This window comes from Taeniopygia guttata, chromosome 8, assembly GCF_048771995.1.
Source record: "Taeniopygia guttata chromosome 8, bTaeGut7.mat, whole genome shotgun sequence".
Classification (NCBI taxonomy): Eukaryota; Metazoa; Chordata; class Aves; order Passeriformes; family Estrildidae; genus Taeniopygia; species Taeniopygia guttata.
The window spans coordinates 21,664,370-21,685,732 of record NC_133033.1 but is presented as its reverse complement, the minus strand read 5'-3'; the positions used below and the strand labels follow the sequence as shown (position 1 = coordinate 21,685,732).

At 36.3% G+C, this 21,363-nt stretch overlaps 1 long non-coding RNA gene across 7 annotated transcripts in view; it reads right to left on the bottom strand.

Moving 5' to 3' along the window:
- Positions 1-21,363, bottom strand: part of LOC116808643 (uncharacterized) — a 61,795-nt gene that overhangs the window by 25,417 nt on the left and 15,015 nt on the right. For 6 of the 7 annotated variants that reach the window (XR_012057069.1, XR_012057071.1, XR_012057068.1 and 3 more), the window contains exons 2-3: positions 6,046-6,157; positions 239-357 (exon numbers count right to left, since the gene is read on the bottom strand). This is a non-coding gene — a long non-coding RNA (uncharacterized lncRNA). The remainder of the gene's footprint in view (positions 1-238; positions 358-6,045; positions 6,158-21,363) is intronic. The other variant, XR_012057074.1, reaches the window with a different exon arrangement.

Here is a 21,363-nt window from a genome sequence, read left to right as displayed (position 1 = left end):
TGTCAGTTCTAATGGGCTTTCCTTGGCTCTGTGAGAAAGGGACAGTGTGGGGGTCTGCAGAACCAGCCCCCTTCTTCCTTCAGACTGGGTGGAATTGCCACATCTTATTGTGGCCCTTGGACAGCAGCAATTTAAAGGTTCTCCAGAATATTAAAATGTTAATTTTGCCTAAGGGGAGAAGGTTGGGGAAAAAATGGGTAGTCATTCAACAGCAAAGAAATAAGTTAGCTTCTACTACCTGATGTGGAACTCCTCCAGAGTGGAAGGAATACCAAACTGGGCTGTACTTTGTGTCATATCAACAGAATGGGTTGGCCCAGTGTCTTTCTTCCCCAGGGATCTTCTGAGTCTTATGGTCTGAAAAATGCAAACATGAGAAAAAGCAATCCCATCACAACTAATAGCAAAAGAAATGTCTTAAGAAAATTGCTATTCTCAGGAATACAGATTAGAGTGTATTAAATAGAGGGGTAGAAATTATATCTTACTATTAAAAAAAGGTAACAAAAATAAAGACAAAACACCTAATGACTACCTCATGGAAAAACCTATTTGTTAGTTTTCAAGCACAAGAAAATACTTGACCTGTTTTGAACAGAAGTGTTTTTACAATATGCTTTTGTTGGATTGCAGTCTTTTTTTTCTTCTCTGTTTGATCTAAAAGTCCAACTGTGTTAATTAAAAAAATAATGTAATGCATTAAGCTTGTAATATGATTGAAGATATTACTAGAACTTTACAGAAGAATTTTGTTTCCTCATTCTGTTAGATTTTCCCTTCAATTGCAGTTCTGTGCAAACCTGTAACTACATCTGGTTGAAAACTTAGTATTTTTTGTTCCTCTGTGGGGGAAAAGCAGGATATTTTGAAGAAATACATATTTTAATGGAAGTTCTGGGAAGGCCTTTTGTGTGAGGGAAAAAAAAAAAAACCAACCCTTGCTGCCCTAGAAGGGTTGATGGCCTGGTGTTTTGGTGTGCCTCCGGAATGTCAGCACTCTGTTGTCATTGGAGAAGGGCCTGGAAACCTGGGTTTCTGATAATTTCTCTTAAAGTCTTGAAGATCATATTATCTATCTGGAAAGTGATTGTGCTCCTACATTTTCTCCTCCTCTTTTTTTATGATAAGCTCCTTTTTCCAAAAGAAAATTGAAATAACTTAGACATACTTCCCTTTAGTCTAATAAATTTCAAAATTCTTTTTATCTCTCTGAGAAAGGAATATTAGTTTCTGATCAGTCTTAACAGTAATGCATAGATCCATTGTTTATGTTGTCTAGTAATGAAAAAAGTATAATAAGGATATAGTTTACTCTTAGTAATGAAATTGAAGCAACTGTATGTGTATGTAAGGAGGATTCTTTGCCTGAAGAGCTCTGGAGCCATGGAATTCTTGTGTTTATTCTACTGAGTATTGCAAAGAAACACCTTGCTGTCTGTGCACTTGTAGGTATACTTATTTTACTTTATTTATGCATAGTGAGCTAATGTTGAAAACATGAGGGCTTCTTTAAAAAATTCAAAATCAAACAGAAGTAAAAAAGTTTGAGGGGAAAAAAATCCTCTTCATAAAGCCACAGTGACTCTCTACGAAAGAATATAAAATAATCAGTCTGATTTGTCTGGATTTTTTTCCATTCATGCAAAAACATGAAAAAAATCTTAGCTGCTGTGTCTATTGCATCACCTCTTTTGAAGTACAAATGCCAATTGAAATCAGTCAAATGTCTGTCTAAAAGCAGGTGTGCTAAGATATTACAGATCATTTTTATGTACTTTAATACAGGTATATCTGATTTTCCTTAAAGTTTCTATCAGTGAGGGAAGAAAGGTGGTCCTTGGATCATGCTCCCATGATCTTAATTTTAATGACTTCACGTTTTAATGTTTACCACTTAAATGTGATTTTTAATGTGCTTCAGAATTGTTATTTTGCAAAAAGAAACAGACACTGCGGTCTGTCTGCAGCTGAGTTTCCACCTTGCCTAAAAATTGGTGCTTTTCTCCTTTATTCTTTAGAAAAGAAATTTTTTAATTGGATTCCGCTTTCCAGATAAGCTGCTCTTCACTCTTAATTCAAGGGAACAAGAGGTAGCCATTGGTGTATGTTTGATCTCTGAAATATTTCAGTCTGCTGTGTCATTCAGATGTTTGTTGGATGGACTTGAAAGTATGCTTTGGTTGCTGTTTAGAAAAATCTAGTGCCCCATAGGTGCAATACATGATAAAAGTAATGCTCAAGACCTATTGTGTTTGGATTGTTGCAAACTGCTTTTTCTCTTGCCGCTTTTAGCTTGCTGACCTGTAGAAAAGGATGTCTCCATGTTTTCTTCCTGTTATCGATGTGAAATTCTTCATTTCAAGTACTTTTTCATTTTGCTTTGAAATGTTTTTATAGTTTTTAGTGCTGCCTGTTTAACATGCGTGCAGATGTTGTGAGCCAGTATGACTTTTGTAACTACCTCCAGGATGTTCAGTCATGGAAGCCTTGATTTAGGAAGAAGAAACCCAGTTCAGTCACAGATGTCTTCAAATGTCCTGACCTAAACCTGGAAAAAGAGTATGGCATTTTCTTGCACTGTCTATATGCTGAGGTGTCTGGGATGGTTTACTTTTGTGGCTTTAAACACATTAGGTAAAGTTTGCAGCTATCCAGTAATTGTATGTTCCAAGTTCGTTTTTGCATCCACCACAATCCTCTTAATGTTACCTCTTTAAAATTCTTTGTTAGTAAATATTATCAGATAAAAGGTTTTTGTACTCTGGATTTCTGCTCTGAAAAAGTCCATAAAATAAACACTGTATTAGCAGCTAACTGACTTCTGAGTTTAGGCTTACTGGGGGTTTTAGCAGGCTGTTACCACCTACAGGTATGGCATTTTTTACCTTCTGATATGGGGGGAATTTTGCTTATCAGATCACCTCTGTTTTCCTGATTCCCTTTTGTATAAACTCACCCTAAAAGAGAGCCATCTCTGACTACATTTTGTTTATTACAAGTTCAAAATAGCTGGAAATTTGAAAATAATTTTAGCAAGAGAATTCCACTGTTGAAATAGTGGCCAGGACAATTATATTTTTCATCTTTATTTTGATAGAATAATTTCACTTATTTAACAAATCATAATTTTCCTTATTTTCAAGACAAATTTCGGAAAGACAAACCTTAAAGCGAGCCATATCAGTGCATTTATCTGGGAGCGAAGTCAGGTGTCAGGACTTTGTCACAGCCTGTCTGCTTGTGCCTGGATGGGGGAGTTAAACTGTAGGGGGTAACCTTTCACATGAGTGTGTTAGGCAGTATTTGCAGGACATAGCATCTTTCTTTGTATGTTTCAGCTGGCTTTTTTCTTCCTGCTCTGGAAAATAGTGTTTTCTGTGATGTATCCTAGACCTTTCTCATTCCTCCCATCTCTACCATCAAAGCATCATATAATAGGTATAAATGCAAGATTTTTCTTTCTTTTTATGGCAGTTCCTAAATAGTGCTGCTAAGTGTGTCAAGTCATATATGTAACCAACAATTTACACAGCAGTTTTTTTAGAAAAGTGGGATAGAAAGGGAAATAATTAAATCAGTGCTACTGGTCAAGAGTTGCATTGAGGTGTTTTCCAGGGGAAAGAATTTTAACAGTAAACCCATTGGTCCTATTCTGTGCTGATTCACAGCATTGTTTTTGTCCCTTCCTTAAGTCCCACCAAAAATCTTGGCTGCAGACCCCTCCAGATTTGGGGGGGGGGGGGGGATTAGAAAAATAAAGATTTAGTATTCACTCTTTAAAACTGATATTCTAGCTCTTTTCCTTGCTAAGGTAGAATGAAAACCATAAACTATTGGTAAATGTCAACTAACCGCTAGACTTGAAAGAACCAGCAGCTGCTTTCTGCTTATGAAGCAGAGAAACTGTGTGGGAGGAGATGTAAAGAACCTCCTCAAATACCCACTATAACAGAGGGCTGGGGGAGAGACTGTACTGAATATGGGGTTTAACCTTTAGAATTCTTTTTCTGTTCTCTCATGCTCTTAGACTTGTATGAAAATGCAAAATGGCAATTGATTTCAGGTAAAAGCATCAGACAAAGGCCCCATGCCACCTAAAATGAATTTCTGATAAAAAATGGAGTACTCAGCTTGCCTGTATCAATTTTGTCTGTTAAAAAGATTTATGGTATGAATCTCATAAACAGTTTTCAAATGTATTTAATGAATAATTGTTTGCAAAGGGCTTGAGTGTGCCTCAAATCAGATGCAATGTTTCAATGCAGCAATATTATTAACAGCATCGTTAGTGTAGTATTGAAATGGCAACACTTAAAAATTCATCTACCACAGATATGAAATGATGAGTTTGTCTTGAATACCAATAAACATAGAGGAAATAGATTGGGAGGTATTCGTTCATGATGTATAAAATGAGATCAAAAATAGACCACAGGTTTATGTTAATATAAGTTGAGACAAATTTTAGCTTGGCAACACTGACCTAAAAAGCTGTCTAAACAAAGTGACTAATGTTTATTCTGCTTCTAAAAGGAAGTCTGTATCTGCTGTTGAGAAAAGACAAAGGGTTGTTCTGGGATGGTTTTTGGGGTCTTTAAGTAACTTATTTAAAGATCCTTCATCACTTTCTGATATGGAAAAAATATGTACAGCCACATTAGCTCATGGCAAAAACTAGTTTTAGCCCCTTTAAGACTATTTGTGAAAACAGACTAGAAAATGTAGAAAGAAAAGGGGTTGGATTGTTAGTTTCCCCCCGCCCCCTCCCCCCCAAAAATAGTCAATTACAAGACACTTAATAAATGTATCTGGAAAGCGTGGTGGCAATCTAGCTTTTATAAATGGAGACCTTTCTCTAGCTAGATGCTGACTGTACTGGGCAGATGAAACAGCTCTCAAGGAATGATAAATATTGCTCAGTATAAGAAGACTGTTTTTACATTAACAGCTCTCATATTAAAAAAAAGAATAGAACTTAAACACTGTTATTTCACCTGCTCTTCTTTTAAACATGTCCTTTTCTGTTTGCTGAATACTCCCACTATGGAGCACTTGTCCACAGTCCTGGGAATTACTACTAACTCCCTAAGATGGGGGTGGGAAACTACAACTGGTGAACAAGGGCTGGAAGGGTACCAGCTGGAGGATATTTGTGACAGATCAGAATAACAGGAAGAGAGTAAAAAAGAAATGGTCAGCACTTTTGGCTTTTTAAAAGTGGGGTGCAGATGACTTGCTGCTATGTTTTTACAATGTCTTGTTCCAGACTGCTGGCTCAGTCAGCCACATCTTTAATTTGCCCAGTTTATAACAGCTGCTTTGGCTGCTACCACAGAAAGAGAAATTATAATTTCCAAGCCTTCATTTCATCCCTCTTACCTATAATCCTCAAGTTCCAATCTGTCTGACCACTTGACTAGGCTTTTTAATTAACACATCTTCTTGGGGGCCCTTAAATGTGTTTTGCATATACAGGAGCACTAAACAGCCTTGGAAACTCTTGATGAGATGAAAAACATCCTGCTGGGAATATAAAATGGCACATAATGCCTTGAATAATGATTTCCATAATTGAAATTTTCATGTGCTGTATTAAAAGGCATCATTTACCTGGGGTCCTTTTCATTTGAAAAGAAAAATTATTTCGTTTCATGAACTTCTCTGTTTATCTCTACAAGGTTTTGTTGATTCCTCAGAAGAAGGTTTATGAGCTTGCAAAAAAAGGCACAAAGCTGAGGATGAAAAACTAGCATTTGAATATTTTTGTGCAGTTGGTGATTCAGATGTACTTACTTGATTTGCTCAAATGAGGCAGGTGGTGATGTTCTGTAATGATCTTTACTTTGTACCTGAGACCACTGGTCATTTGGCTGAGGTGGCACATTGTTAATGATGTGTTAATAAACAATAAAATTTAGGAAGGCAGACTCTTCGATGGAATATAATAGCCCTCCCTGCTGCCAGTATCTTAATTTAATCGAAGAAAACATCTTGTTTTAATAATTTACTAATTGAATGGCACAGCAGCTAATCTCTGGGATGTACCTTGAGACCTGATTACTTGTTTCATCGACTTCTGGGGAACTGACACAGATGATGTTGGTCAAATTGCCCTCAGCTCTCTTCACTGCTGGTCTGTAGCTCTGTGGTGATTTGTCTAGAAGGTAAAGAAATAAAGAATTTTGTTTGATACTTCAGGATATGTCCAATAGATCAGCCAATAATTGATCCTGACATTCCCCAAGGAAAAATCGCTAGTGTCACTGTAAAGGTCTTAGTGGTTTTGTACAATCTATACTAACTTTTTCTTCAGATTTTCAGATAAAATAAGTTTTGCTTCAAGACAGCTCTAAGTGAAATTAGATTACTCAGAATATTAAGATGTGACACAATGCTGTCAATAGGCCTTATATTTTCAATAGTTTAAACATCATAAATTGTTACATCAGTGGTATTTTTTCCATGCTGTTCTGACTTGCTGTTCATGTAGGATCATTCAGGCATATTAAACAATAAAAAATTGGCAGAAAATGAGCTCCAGTATTATTTTGCAGTACTACAGCTAAGTGTTGGCAAGATAGGTTTCTGAAAAATCAAATACTAGACCCATGTGTGTTGGTTTTTTTTCCATAGTGTAATCTGAATTAATTTTCTCTTACAGAAAATTAAACCTGCTTAACTACTGAAATTCAAGTCTAGGTAATAGTCTGATCTTCACTGCTGACGTGCATCAATCATAATGAAACCTGCACCACTCCTGCGTTTTTTCAGTAGCTCTGAATTTTATTCCAATCTCAGCCTGTGATATTCAAAAGCAGATGAGGAACTACATAAATGCTTCCCCCCATCGCTGAAGTGCAGTGGGTTAGGTGATGGGATTCTCAAGGCCTTCTAAATTCTTGGCATTCAGGAAAGAAAATGCCAGGGCTCAAGTAACAAATATTTGAGTTGCTTCTCAAAGGCACTTTATTAAATTGGACTCCTTTAAACAAGTTTAGTACCAAGTAAGTACAGTATATTAGATCTAAAAATATTTTTTTCAAATCTATACTTTTTAGTGGTCTAATGGTTACTTTTTGAAGAACTTGCGGCCTTTCAAAATACTGTAATTACATAGCATGTTCTAAAAAAACCTGGTGTCTAGTAGTAACCATCTTGTGGTTTCATGGAAGACATTTTGAGAATTTCAGATCCATCTTGTTCAGCTATGCCTTCTCTGTTATGATTAATGGAGGAACATGCACATTTGAATTCTTTGAATAGCTTTAAAAAATCTCACATTTTTTATTTGTCTATTTTATAGGACATGAAAAAAGCCTCATCAACCCTCAGGGCATTAAAGCACAGTGCTTTAATTACACAATTGCTATTAATACTAATAAATTTCATGCTAAAGACCTATGCTGTACCAGTGCCAAGTAAAACATAAGTCTCCTTCCTTTTCAAGCCCTGTGCCACACACTGCCTGGACGTGCGGCCATTAAAATGAGTTCAGTTGCAACAACAGACATTAGGCACAGATGCAAGATTTCATGTTGACTTTCAACAGCTTCTATAGGTTGAAATAATGCTAACTTTTTTTTTCAAGTAATCTTTAAAAGTATTTAGGAAGGAATAGCGTTAGATGAGTGACGGAACATGCGTGAAAACAAGTGATAATATTTTTCACTGCTGCACTCTTTTGATAATCTGATATAACCTGAGTTTTCTCTGCGAAGATTACTTTGTATTGATACTCTGAAGAATGAGTTTACCAGCTGTATATGATAAAGCATGTTTGTAACTGTTCATACATCTTATTTCATTCTCTACTCTTTCTCTTACCTAAGTCATTAACTGAAGACTTTTATTTTCTTCCATATAGCTCTTCTGTTTACATTTCTAGAATTTGACCTCAGAACTAAATTTCCTTTTATCTTGGAATATTCCTGGAAATCAGGCAGTCATATTATTCTTGATTTATGTGTACAAGTACAGCAGTTCTACTTTCAGGGTGGGTGGGGTAGAGGAAGAGTTTGGGATTCAGTTTATGAGAATTTTAAGTGAGGCCAATGTGACAGTAGGTGTATAAGACTGGGAGCTGCAGACTTTTTTTCATCTCTGCAGTAAGATAACATCTAGGATCTCTCTGTACTAACAAAATGAAATGATGGTTTGGTCTGGTGAGAATGAAGACCAAATGGACACAGGTATGCATTTAGGAGGGGCTGAGTGATGGATGGTAAAATGCATAAAAAACCCCAAAATAATTTAGATACTGACTGGCTGTGAAGTGTTACAATATACCTAGACTTAGTAAGTGAGAGGATAGTGGGATCAGCCAAAGGAATGTAAAGAAATTTCATGAAAAATAAACGTGGATTTGTAGCTAAATGGGCAGTGTTCAAGTTTTCTGATGATCCTGCTACTTCACCTCAGGTATAATGTGGAGAATAGGGTTGGGTTTTGGGTTTTTTTGGTTTTTTTTTTTTTTTTTAATAAATAGCTCTGGACTATCCCCAATCCTTGTGTAACAGTGTTGATATCCTGAAGGGGATTTATTAGTTAGTCAAAGGATTACCAGCCCTTTCTTTCTTAAGTCTTTTGGCAGAGCAGTGTTCAGGAGCAGACAGAAGAGAGGCAGCACCTGGGTTCAGAGTCAGAAATGTGCCACATCCTCATGGGCTGAAGGAAGGGGAACATGAGGGTAAACCCAGCAGAGCTGAGCTCTCTGCCTATGGTTCTTCCTGCAAGGCAGAGGGCCCTTGAGGGTTTTTTGGAGTGCTCTCAGCAGTTGTTTATCCTCAATCACAAACTTGTCGATTCAGGGCATTAATCACATTTTTAGAATGTTTATTATATAACATTTTCTATGTTCTGTTTATACTGCATTAGTGTTCTGCTGCAAGACTGAAAGACTTTGGCTGAATTTGAGTGCCTCTGTAGAAGCAGCCTCCCATAAGACAAAGTATATTACAAGTGGAGAGTTTGTAAGACTGCTACATGTTGATGAGCACTAATTATCAGAACTGGGAGCATTTTGAAAACCTTTCTGATGACTAAAACTCCATTCTACACCTCTACTTCCTAAACTAGCCATCTGGTAGGAGATTATGTTATTTTTAACAGTAGCTTCTTTTGCCACTGAGTCCTAAAGCATCATACTTAAAGCAATAGTTTCTAATCTGCTGATTCTAATAATTCTAATCTGTTGTGAATGTCCTTTTTATTTTTAAATTAGTGACAATTTTGAGCTGTCCAAATATTCCCCACCACAAAATGGACTTTCCCCCAACTTTGACTAGTTTCAAGAAGAAATCTATTGTTGATTTTTCTTCTGCTCTGCTTGCCTGCATTCACCTCACTGCTGCACCTCCCTGCTCAGAGGCAGACCTGTTCCAGCTCAGTGCGGAGTGCCAGTCATGAAAGTAGTAAATTTGTTATGAAAAGCTGGAAAACTTGGATGTGCCTAGGTGCCAGGCTTTTAAACTCATTGTAACTTTATTAATGACACCGTGGGGGAAGCATCTTTTAGTAGTAAACACAGTCAAACAGTTTTGAACTAAAAAGCTGGATTTACTTTGTTTTGGTTGTGTACTATAGTGTTATCGGGAGATGATTTAGAGCAACAGCCATGAACTCAGTTTGGATCATGTAAAATGGAAGGTTCTCCATGACTTAAAATGTTTTTCTGGCTTTACAGGAGCTTTCCCTCTCCTACCCCCTGTAGCACTTTGCAGTTCAAAAAAAAGCCGTGTGTCAAATAGCATTTGTTGAGCTTACTCACTAAGCACATATAATTTCACCTTTTCTTGAAACTTTCATTCCTGCTCTGCTTTTGAGATTACACATGTGCCTGTGTGCTATTCTTCTCCCTGAAGAATAGTTTTTTCAAGTTTTTACATGAAATCTATTTTCCCTGGAAAAATGGAATCTTTGTGTCTTTGTCCCCTCACTAGCTTCCAGGCATGTTTTGGCAGGCGTTCTGACTGTCGAGGCACTGGAGAGGAGGGGCCTTACACTCATTTGTCAGCTTTTCTTGCATCCGTAATTTTTTGCTCACTCAGCAGTACTGGAGGGGCTTAAAAAAGGGGGCGAAGTTGCAGTTGTTGAAAATCAAACTCCCGAAATAATTGCCAGACTGTAACAGTTTGGGAAAGAGGTGTGTGTGAAAGAACAACAAATGCTTTGGCTAAAGCCAGCTTTAGCTTTAAGGTTTTAGCAACTCTCAATTTCATGTAATTGCATGCCTTTTCCCCATAGATCTTTACAGGCAATGGTACTGGTTTTTTATAGATTTGCTCATTATGAGTTGATAAACTGGCTTTTCTTAATGATGATGAAAATAATTTCACTGGTGTTCAAGTCTTGGTTGTTTCCAGCCAACAGTTTAATATGCTTAAGTCTTCTCTGACTTTTGTCATAATCCTTTCCTGCAATCTCCCTTTGCAAGCTGGGTGCTTTCATCTCCTCACGTAATGTAACTGAACAGAAATTAGTTAATTTTTGTATTATTAGAAGATAGATCCCTTCATACTAAGGAAAGCGTTTTTCCTCTTCAGATTTTTATGGAATATTAAAGTTGATCTCTCCTCCTCGTTTCAGTAGGCTATTTAAGCTCAGGGCTCATACTGTGAGCTGTTAATTAATCAGTGTGACAGATGAAGAAAGTATCCAACTATGAAAGGAAACCTTACTTCAGTGACTAACAATAAGAATGTGAGCCCGAGTGATTTAAAGGATTTTTTTTTTTTTTGTGAACGTGTGATAAGGAGCCTTAAGCTGTTTGAGGTAACGATGGGGGTTTTTTTGCTCAGATTGTGTCACTGCACAAACATTAAAGGGCTCATCAATATTTTGTCTTGAAAAGTCTAGACAGGAGTTAAAAGAGCCTCTCCTACAGTTTGAAGAGATCCTGTTTCCCATAATTAATAACAGGAAGCAAGTAAATAAGGCTTTACTGACAAATGAAACAGCAACAGTAACATGTACCCAGAAACATTAGCTCCTGACTGAGAAATGTAGCTGAGGTCTGTTGGTTTTAGTGTACAGGAAAAGATTGCTGTGGAGGCACAGCAGAGCTTTGCTCATGTCTAATTCGGTTATGTGATAGCAGACTAAAAGTCAAAAAGTAATGATAATGCATTGTAATTATTGAGAGTGATTTGTGACCTTTGTTTACATCTGTGTTACAGTCCAAGATCTCTTCCCCTGTCATTATTTGAAATTCTTTGAACTCAAAAGGAGATTTTCATGTTTATGTAAAAGCTACCAGAAGGCATTTCAGACATTTCCTGGAACAAACTGTATATATGTATTTTAGGATGATAAGAAATGAAAGGAAACTTGAGGAAAATCTTTCCATTTTCTTCCTTTTTGAAGATTGCATTTTCCCTTCAATGATACCTTTTCAGAGAAAGTAGTTGGGAAAACCCTTCTCTCCCCCTCCCAATTCCTCTTGTTAAAATCAGTTAAACAAAAGGGGACTTAGACCCTCATCTCTTCTGTACCAGTGTAAAACCAGAGCAGTGCTATTTATCTCACTGAGCTGTTAAGTACATTTCAGTAACTCCACATTGTGCAGACAAAAATTCAGCCTTGCCCTTGCCTGCCATACTTCTGATTTCTTTGGGTTTTTGGGTTACCCTGGAGGGGGAGGTTGGAGGCGCAGGAAAAGGAGGAGGTTTCTGTCTGTGTGGCTGGGGGATTGGTTGTTTTCCTAGGGAGCAGCCATGACTGAATGCAATATTCAGAAGTACTGGGAAGCACATTTAACTCTGTGTTTGTGCTGGACCTTAAGTCTGGGCTTGTTGAATTATGGGTTCATCGTCTGGCATGCTGACTATATGTTACAACTGTGTAATACAGACTGTTTGTCATCTTCTTGCTGACCTTGAAAAGAGAAGAAAAGTGAATTTGTTTCAACTGATTCTTAGATACGTTGGACAGTAAATTCCTGCTTTAGCTATATAATTCCCCCCCCCCACAGGTGAGCTGTTGGGCTTTCAGCTAAAAATGACAAGACAGGACAAAATCAGCTTGTTTGTAGAGCTGATGTTTTTTCCTTTTCTGTATATTTTAGAAGATTAACAGCCGTTGCTCCACAGAAGCATGGTGATGAATACTAAATAGTCCACCATAAGGCATTTTGGAAGGAATTCAGTAAATTCAAAGACACCCCAACATTGTATCCCATAACTTTTTCCACTGACTGTAGCTTGTACTATTAAAGCAATAGACTATATCCCAAAGGAGGACCACGCTCTTTACAATACCTTGTCAGGTTAAAATGTTTCCTGGCAGTTGCTATTTTATTTTTGACTGATTAAGTGAGATATTTGAGCACATGTATCTAACCTTAAGCATAGGTTACTCCCATTTTCCTCAATGAGTTTCTATATTTTCACAGTTTATAATTGGATTTCTGTTATCTTCTAAAAGCTTTTCCCTCCCCTGCTAAGTACTGAGTTCTGTCCCCTTGAATCATGCATGCCAATATCTAGCTAGACTTACAGCTTTTAAATGAGACAACCTGTGGAATGTGGTGCTACTTGACACAAGTGCTTGGCTTCTTACTGAAAATAAATAGCTCAGATGTCACTGCAAATGCCTGTTGTAACAGAGAAAAGTCAGAGACAACACTAGAAGAAGGTGTACTTTCAGGGTACCTATAAGGAGTTTAATCAAGTTTTTTCCCTAGCTCAGAGCTGTAATAACTCATGAGCTCTGTATGAAGTTTATTGTGGAAATGGCATTTTCTTTGCCACAAAAAAGTTACCATACACAGCAAAGCAAAATTGTGAATAAAATTGTATTGATTTTTCATTTATTTTTGATCTTTCAAAATCTTGTGTCTAGATCTATTATGTGCAGCATATAGGGTTAGATTTTTTTTCTAAATGAAAAGGAAACAATATACAAGTCTCTTTAATACCAAACTTGAATATCTTCAATGTTATGTCCCAGAAAATATTCTTATATTGAGCGTGATCTTTGTATTCAGTTTTTGATGTGGTTTTTCATAAAAAAGATGGACATTTCCGTGTTTAGGGTGCTTCTTTTAGAAAGAAAGATGATCCATCAGTGAACAGTTTGAATTCATTGAATTGTCAGATTATATATTACCAGTGCTGTATGCACTGGTACATGTAAGTTGTTTAAAGCATATTTCAGAGAGATTAATGACTATAGTAAATACTAGACTAATGTAGAGTAAGATTACTGATATTACCTCAGTTTAATCTAAAGGTGCTGATATGAAATGTTACAGTTCTAACAGAACTAGGTATTGGTGGCAACATTTGGCATTTCAGTCTTATAGTACATAGTTTCCAAGTGGAATTCTTGATAACTAGCAGTTTCCAGGTTATCTAGATTTCCTGTTTACTTTATGTGCTATTGTAAGGATCATCGTGTGCCTTTTTCCAAAAGAATGAAGATTCTTCTTAATAGGGTATTATCTAAACCCTACTCTGTTAAAGTTGCAGGGTTCAAAGGAACTGCAATTACTGATTATACCTCACCTTTTAATACAATAATCTTTTTTTGTCCACTAGGATTTTTAATTACTTTTAGCATACTTTCCTTTGTGTGTGTGCTTGTGATTGGACCTGGTTCATCGCTTCTCCATAATTTAAAAATTTTTTCTACTTTAAAGGTAAAGATTTGTTTCTGATTTAGCAGCAGGCTTCTTATAAGAAACCTGACTAGAAGAAAGTACAGAAAAATGAATTGTCATTCAACTTCAAATATAAAAGCTTTTAATTAGATTCCATACCATTATTGAAATATGTTAAGAATATATATTTTAGGGTGCTTCACATTTACTGTAGGAAATCTTTGAAAGTCCCTTTAATTCACAGAAGTTGGGAAGCTCTGCTTATTTCTTTTAAGCAATAAACTTACTTTGGCATACAATTTAAAGAAGATATTTCTATTCATCCTCCTTTTAAATGAAATAATGGTTGTATGGGCAAAAATACTGTAATTTACTGTGAAGGTGTTAAAGCAGAAGCATGCAGATGTATTAAGATTTAAAGAATTTGCCCCAAAGTTCCTTTTAGCATGACTGCTATTGGTTGCCTCTCAGAAAGTTTGGCCTACTGTGTGCAAAAGCTCTGCAGGCTGTCAGGGAGCAGAACAGAAGTGAAATAGCCCTGAACTGCCATCAGGTAATAAAATCCATGGATAGCCAACAGGATATATTAATTCAGGCATTTAATTTTCAGAGGTGTTCACTTTAGAGATTCAATGAAAAAAGAGGTTTAGGCTTTCAGTTTCTTCTTTGTAAAATAGGGAACAGAAGATACCTGCTAACATTAGAGAAGATCTTTGAAAGGGACAGACAGTTGCTGCTGCATTTATTTCAGTGATGCTGTAGAGTGAGAGGCCTCCTGGCTCTCCCAAGTCTTTCTGTTATGCATCTTATGAGGAGTTTAGAAGGGAGAGCAATGCCCTGAGAGTCTTCACTGTGCTCTCACTATTGTGACAGTCAGTTCTGGGAGTCAAAAATGGAGAGAAATTCCAATACTTCATATGCAGATTCTGCAAGTTAAAAGTTTTGCTTTACACAGAACAGTAATTGAAAAAGAAAATCCTGTAGTGCCCTCTTTAACCATTAGAAACTCAAATGCACCACTGTAATCAGAGGAAGAAATAGCAGAGTTGCTTCTTTTTTTGGCAGCACAGGAGTAAGGGAATACCTGCAGCTATTATTTCTTGATGTCCTAGTTTAAGTTCAGACTCACTTAATCAATGTGCCTCATGTTCTCACTCCTTTAAACACAGCTACCTGTATTTTTTGAAAAGCCAGGCGATAGGAATATGAGAGGATGAAACAGGATTTTCATTTGTTTACTTAAATGTTTTTGTAAAAGACTTTGTAGCTACCTTGAACTGCACCTTTCCAGAGGCATTATTTCTTTCAGGTGACCTAAATATAATGTGACCAGTTAAATAAATGCATTTTTGTTTTTTTTGTAGTAAAGCATATAGGGAAGTAGAACAAAAGAGAGTGATATTTTCCTCTTCCACTGCTTTTTTCCTAAAGGAGGCAATTTTCTATTCTCATAAAGAACAAGTAAATATTCTCTTTTGTAAGTATCCAGTTCTTCTTCTTTTTTTACTTTTTTAAAGTTTTCATTTTTTACTAGACTGTATTCTTGACATAGGTGTAATAGAAGCCTTCATTTGTGGTACAAAAGGGAGTTCTGTTAAATAACTTTTACCCTGTTTTTGCCAGGTTCTGTACAGTACTTCCTCCCTGAAGTCATTATAGGAAGGGGGACAGAGATGGCAAACTTCATAAGTATACAATATGCCAAATAATATTTTGGTGTATGCAGTGAGTCTTGTTTTATTCGAAGTAGTATGACATACAATACCTCATTTTACTAATTAAATTAGCATATATAGACATTAACATTTAAATGCTTCTTGCCTTCAAGTTAGGGCAGGTTGTACCTGTCAAAGTTTCTTCTCCATCTTGTTTCACTTTGAGAGTTTCTATCTGCTTCTCACCTGCAGTAAAGCCATAGTTGGGACACTCTGGGGGTGGTTCTGCCTGGCTGAAACAATTTGGCTTTTTGTTTGTTCCTCCACCACCAGTTGCCCTGGTAAAGGCTGCAGAGCAGTGCATGCCCTGGGCAGTGTTGCCGCTGTGCAGATACTACAGCCTGGCCAGTGGTGTTGGTTCATTGAAGAGGTTTCAACAGTACATTTTAATTCTTTACAACTAGGAGGAAAACTTTTAAATCACTCTCTATCCTGCAAAAACTTTTTGCCTCATGATGCTGAGTTCTGACATTGAAGAAGAATGCTTTGACTCTGCATTTTCAATGCTTCTAGACAAAATTTCTCTCTGCAAAGATAAGCAGTACTTATTGAACTGAGATGTCCTTTGTGTTCCTTTTGTTGCTCTTTATGATTGACTGTTAAAATAATTTTTCGTCTTAATCACTAAATGATGCAGAATTGCATATTCATTTCTTTAAAAATGAAGTGTTACACTGATCCTTCTGCCTAAAAATGTGTGGAGAACCTTTTGTAAAAATTCATGTAAGGAAAAAATTGATGGGCTAAAGTCCCAGAATGATTTGAAGTATATAAAGGAGGGTGCATTAAGGTTTTACTGGTGTTTGGCTTTGTTTTTTGGAGAGGTTTTTGTGGGGTTTGTTGTTGTTTTTAATCTGGAGATCTCTAACCTTGATGAGACTCCGTTGAAAGAAGAAATTTTAGTCATCCTTCTAATCCCAAGCATGCTGCCATGTACTTGGCTTCCACTTGATAAAGGAAGATACATATTTGTTAAATATTTGTGTGCCTCTTTTACTCAATAAACCTTTCTAATGGAACGGTATTGTCTTTGTACAGAAATAACTGCCTCTTTTGTTGGATAGTTGTTTTTTACAATATTGCAATAAACAAACCAGCATTTTAACTTGGGAGGCAACTTCCTGGTGCTAAAAACCAACAAAAGCAAGTCCAGCACATAATTCGCAGTGAGAAATTTCTCTTAAGAGATTTGCCTTAAATTTGATGGTAGCTCAAAATACTTATAGGTTCTGAATTTGTATTTTTTATTAATTCCACAACTCAGACAAATCTTTGAAGACCCTCTGAAACATTCTCCTCTCCTTTTAAAAATTTTTTTTGAAGTGTATACCTTGCCCTCTTCATAGCTTTAAAATGGAAGACGATGGCTGTGGTAAAAGACTCTTCTGCTGAATTCCTGTGAAACATGGAGTTTTCTCTATGAGAAGTCCTCTGCCATCAGTACCAAATACCACACTAAGCATGGCTTGGAAAATGAAAGCCTGCAGTAATTTTGATAAAGGCTGAAGATGTTTCTCAGAAAGAGAAGCATCTCTTTAATATTCTTATCTACAATACCATGATGAAGGTTTTGAAGGCCCAGCAGAAGGGTCTCAGGTACCTTTGTGTTAGCTGCACATTTGCTTAGCTGTGGTCATAAACAGAGGCTGAAAAGGTCTTTATCTTCTATGGCTTGTTACAGGTATCACCTATTTTGTGATGGTGGAATCTTCTGGCAGTGAAATTATTTTTAAAACAGAGTTGAATCTCATTTATTTTCCTCTTTTCCCCCAAACTGCAATAAACAAAGTCCAAAAGCCTTCCTTCCCCTCTCCTGAATAAATTTGCATAACTCATAGCAATTGCAATTCTTTATGAAAACACCTGAAAAGTTGGTTTGGATCTGGGATTGTGATAAATATACTTTATCCGGGGGACTGATCTTAGGGCATTGTTATCTTTTATTAGATGAACTTACTGGAAAAGTTGGGATAAGTAGATGCACTTGTCCAAAATGGACTAAAAACTTTTTATTAGAAATTATTTAGGTTGGTACTGTTGCACATTAAGGTTGCTTGCAAATTTCCTCCCAAATTTTGTATTTAGTTCTATCTTGAATTGTTAATTATGCCGAACAACTTTGAGGTACTTCTGGCCCACTACATCAGGCACTAAATAACTTAGTGGGAGGCCACGTTGTTGTGCTTGTATAAGGGTGAGATAAAGTAGCATTACTCAGTATGTTGAATACATGTGACTACTGAATGCTAGATTGCTAATTTATATGAAGTCCTTCACATAAAGAAATGAATCACTGTATAGCATTCATTGCTATTTTTTTTAACTGGGAAACTGATAAATATTTTATGACCACAGGTAAGCAGAAAACTCACTTTTTCCAGCCCACAAAACTTTGAGTTCAAAACTAGTCCTGTTCTACTTTGAATTTCAGTGAAATTTAGAAAGAATGAAGAGATCTGTCTGAAATAGTCGATTTACTGCTAAATGTGAAACAGCTATTTTGGAGTCAGTGTGTCTGTTTTTTGACTATAAATTCCCTTTTAATCCCTGGAAATGTTTTCTGAAGGAGTTTTCTTTTAAGATGATACCACTCCACATGAAGTTTAACTTTATGAATCACCATCCTCCAGCTTGACAGAAAAGCCGATATTCAAAGACTGCAGTACTTGTGAATAAGGAGTCAAACATGAAGTGAAATCTTCTTACATTTTTGGTGAGAAGTGGCACTTGATCCTTGAGGCAAAGAAATTCACTTCAACCTACATGACACATCACATTACGAGCAAGTGCACTGGCAGGGCTATAAGATGAAATGCCATTTTCTGTTAAGTTAAAAGTAGGACACGTTTTTTCCATTTCTGAGAGTTCTATCACTTCATATAGTTGCTTTTGGAAATGAAAAATGGCAACAGCCCTGTGCAGAAGTGGCCTATGAATTACAGAAAAGCAGCTTATGCTGAGTAGTGTGGCACAAGAAGATGCCAGGCATTTCATGAGGAGAAAATGCAGCACAGTCACGTGGAGATTACAGAGCCCACAAAATTTAGTTATGCTAAATCTCTTTTTCTTAAATTGAGAGGAAAATGAATAAAATATAATTAGTTATATTTTTAGCAGGCTTGTAGATGTTCAATATACTTACAAAACTTGTACAGTAAGTACAGAGAGAAAAGAGATAATATGGGGGGTTTTAGGTTTGTTAATTTTAGTATCCTGATCCACATTACTGCTGCTTGGGTTTTGAGGGTGATATATGACTCTGTGTAACATATACCATACAGAACTACCTAGATTTCTCTGTTACTCTATAGCAGTGTGCAAAAGATGGTCTGCTTTGGTATATAGTAGCATGAATAAAGGGAATAATCCTAACACAGCTTCCCACAGCTTGAGAATCAGGGAATAAACAAAGAGGAGTTTCTCATATTACATCATTCTGAATCTGGAACAGGAGCGCAGATGAACCTGGTGTCCTGCTGGCTTCACCCGTTTTTCCTTAAGGAAGCTTATAAAAATGTTTTAATCTACACTAACAGATTTTGTTTAATTGTCATTCTGGTGTTTTTTTTGGAATTGTGTTCTACATATGGATAAAAACAACTATAAGGCCATAGAGGTGATGGAATGAATTAAGATAATTTTATGCTTTGCACCATAGTTGGATAAATTGCCTTGTTTTAAGATTTTTGTTGTTCTTTTAATAGCTTTGAGACAATTTTATTTTTAAGAGTTTGAATCAATGGAAAAATAATAACAAAGACTTAAAAAAAATTATACTGCAATGAGGACTGTAACCCTGTCTCACAAAAGCTTTTGCTTATAATAATAAAGACTGGAGTTGTAATTAGCTTTTTTGGAGTGTTTTTCACTCCAGCTGCACTAGACAATACTCTGACTTGTAGTTAATACATACAGACATATCTACTTATTTTCCTTTGCATTGCAGCATGTGTACTTCCCTAATTGGCAGCCTGCCATTTATATGTGGAAAACAAGATTGTGTTAGCAAGAGGGAGAGAGTGAGATATCAAATGTCGGCAGTGCACAAATTTCTGACTTAGATTACTGAAATGAGAAGAGATTTACAGTTGAATTTAGTTATTTGGATCACAGTGCACTTAGCTCTTCTGTAAGGCTAAATATGAGTTACAAATAACGAAGTTCAACTTAGAACTCAGACTGCCACTGTGAGATTCCACTTTAGGACCACCCATTACTTTCATTTAATGTGGAATCTGTGTGATATCCAGAAAGAATGGATAGATTCAATAAAACCACTCAAGTTTTCTTTTAATACTGAAACTTACATCAAACTGCTTAGATACTGTTCTTCTACCCTAATGAAGGATGGGATTGTGAAGGCATTCTGCTTTAGTTTTGGAAAGTTAAACATCATAGGTAGGAACAAGAAGATGGACTACAATGTTCTAGAAAATAAATGTCCTTATGCTATACAAGAACTAAAAAAAAAGCATTAATATCCCACACATTTTTGTAAATTAGAGAAGTGATGTAACAACAAGAGCTCTATCAGGTGCTGTATCACTGTCCTTTTAAATGGATGTATTGCTAATCTGATTGAGGATCACTTGACACCAATTTCATATGGTCTAGCTAGGCCAGCACAATCTTGAAGTAAAGCATTAAAATCAATTTTATCTCCCTGGGAAAGTCTTGCTATGTCTTTAAATTTCTCTTGCTACATCTTAAGTGAAATTGATTGTGAGTAGAACCAACTGTAATTCTGGTGTTTTGTTTGAGAAGTCAAACTTTCCACTAGTACAAAATACTTACATAGAACCAACAAGTTTTAACTAACTACCTAAATTCTAGAAGACAGAATTTTAGTTCCTTATAAGCATGGATCTCGCATGTTTTAAGACATTCACAGCTTAAGGGCACAGAAATATTTTTTTAAAATGCTTTCAGGAAGACTCAGTTTAGGACTTCGGTTTCCTTAAATTCCTTTTGTCAGCATCCCTTTTTCTCTTCAGTGTATGACAAGTGCTTGTAGTAATTCAGGTGTTGCAGATGGATTACAAACTGAAAAGTATTGTGTGTTTTGTGCCTGCCAACATAAGGAACTTAATGAATAGGTTTTGAGTACTCAAAAGCAATGCCTTTCTGGACAGAGTACTTGAATTAGACAAACAGACTCTGAAGACTTTCTGACACAGGCTGTCTGCTATAGCTTGTATAAATCAGTGCTGAATGAATACTCAACCAGAATTACTTGAAAAGAGTCAATAGAAGTACTGCCAAATGAAACATACGATTCTCTTAGCTCTGTAAAACTTGAGGTGGTCATCAATGAACATAGTCACTACTGTCTTAAGGATTTAGTTATTAGAGGTGATAGGAACAGTCGAACACAGTTAAAATCACCAAAGTTTCCCATCTCTATTTCAGTCTTGCATTTTATAGTTCTCATCCTGAATTTAGGGAATTCAGTAGCTTCCCTGATGTAATCAGCTAGAAATTACTCTGTTCAATGCATATAATCTCACTGTTTTTACAGTCTGTATGATCTCCACAGATTTTAAAAGAATTTCCAACTGATGGAGCTAGCCTTCAACCCAGCTTTGCTGGGAGCTTATCCAATTTGTCACACAGAAATTAATTCACTTCCGTAAATTTGAGCACATCTTTTCTTTCTTTGCCCTTTCTGTTTATTAAATGTAGTAGCCCTATCCTCTAGACAGGTTTTGTTAGCTGAAACACAGCAGGTAAAATAGGTAAAGAAACTTTCCAGACAAAGCAAAGTGATTATTTAAGCATCAACAGTAGCCTCTTAAATACTTTTGATTTAGGTGTTTCTGTGAAAATTGTGATGTCATGTCATCCACACATCTAACTAACTTCAACTTTTAGATTAGATTCACACATCTAATCTAACTAACTTTTGAGCTGGCTGGTGAAATGGTGATACTAAATAAAACATACATATCAACAGAGTTTGGAAAAAGTTGGGTGGTGTAATTCCCTTTATCAATCTCCACAGAATTGTTTTCTCTTATCAGCACACTATAATATCTTGGTACCCAACTCTGA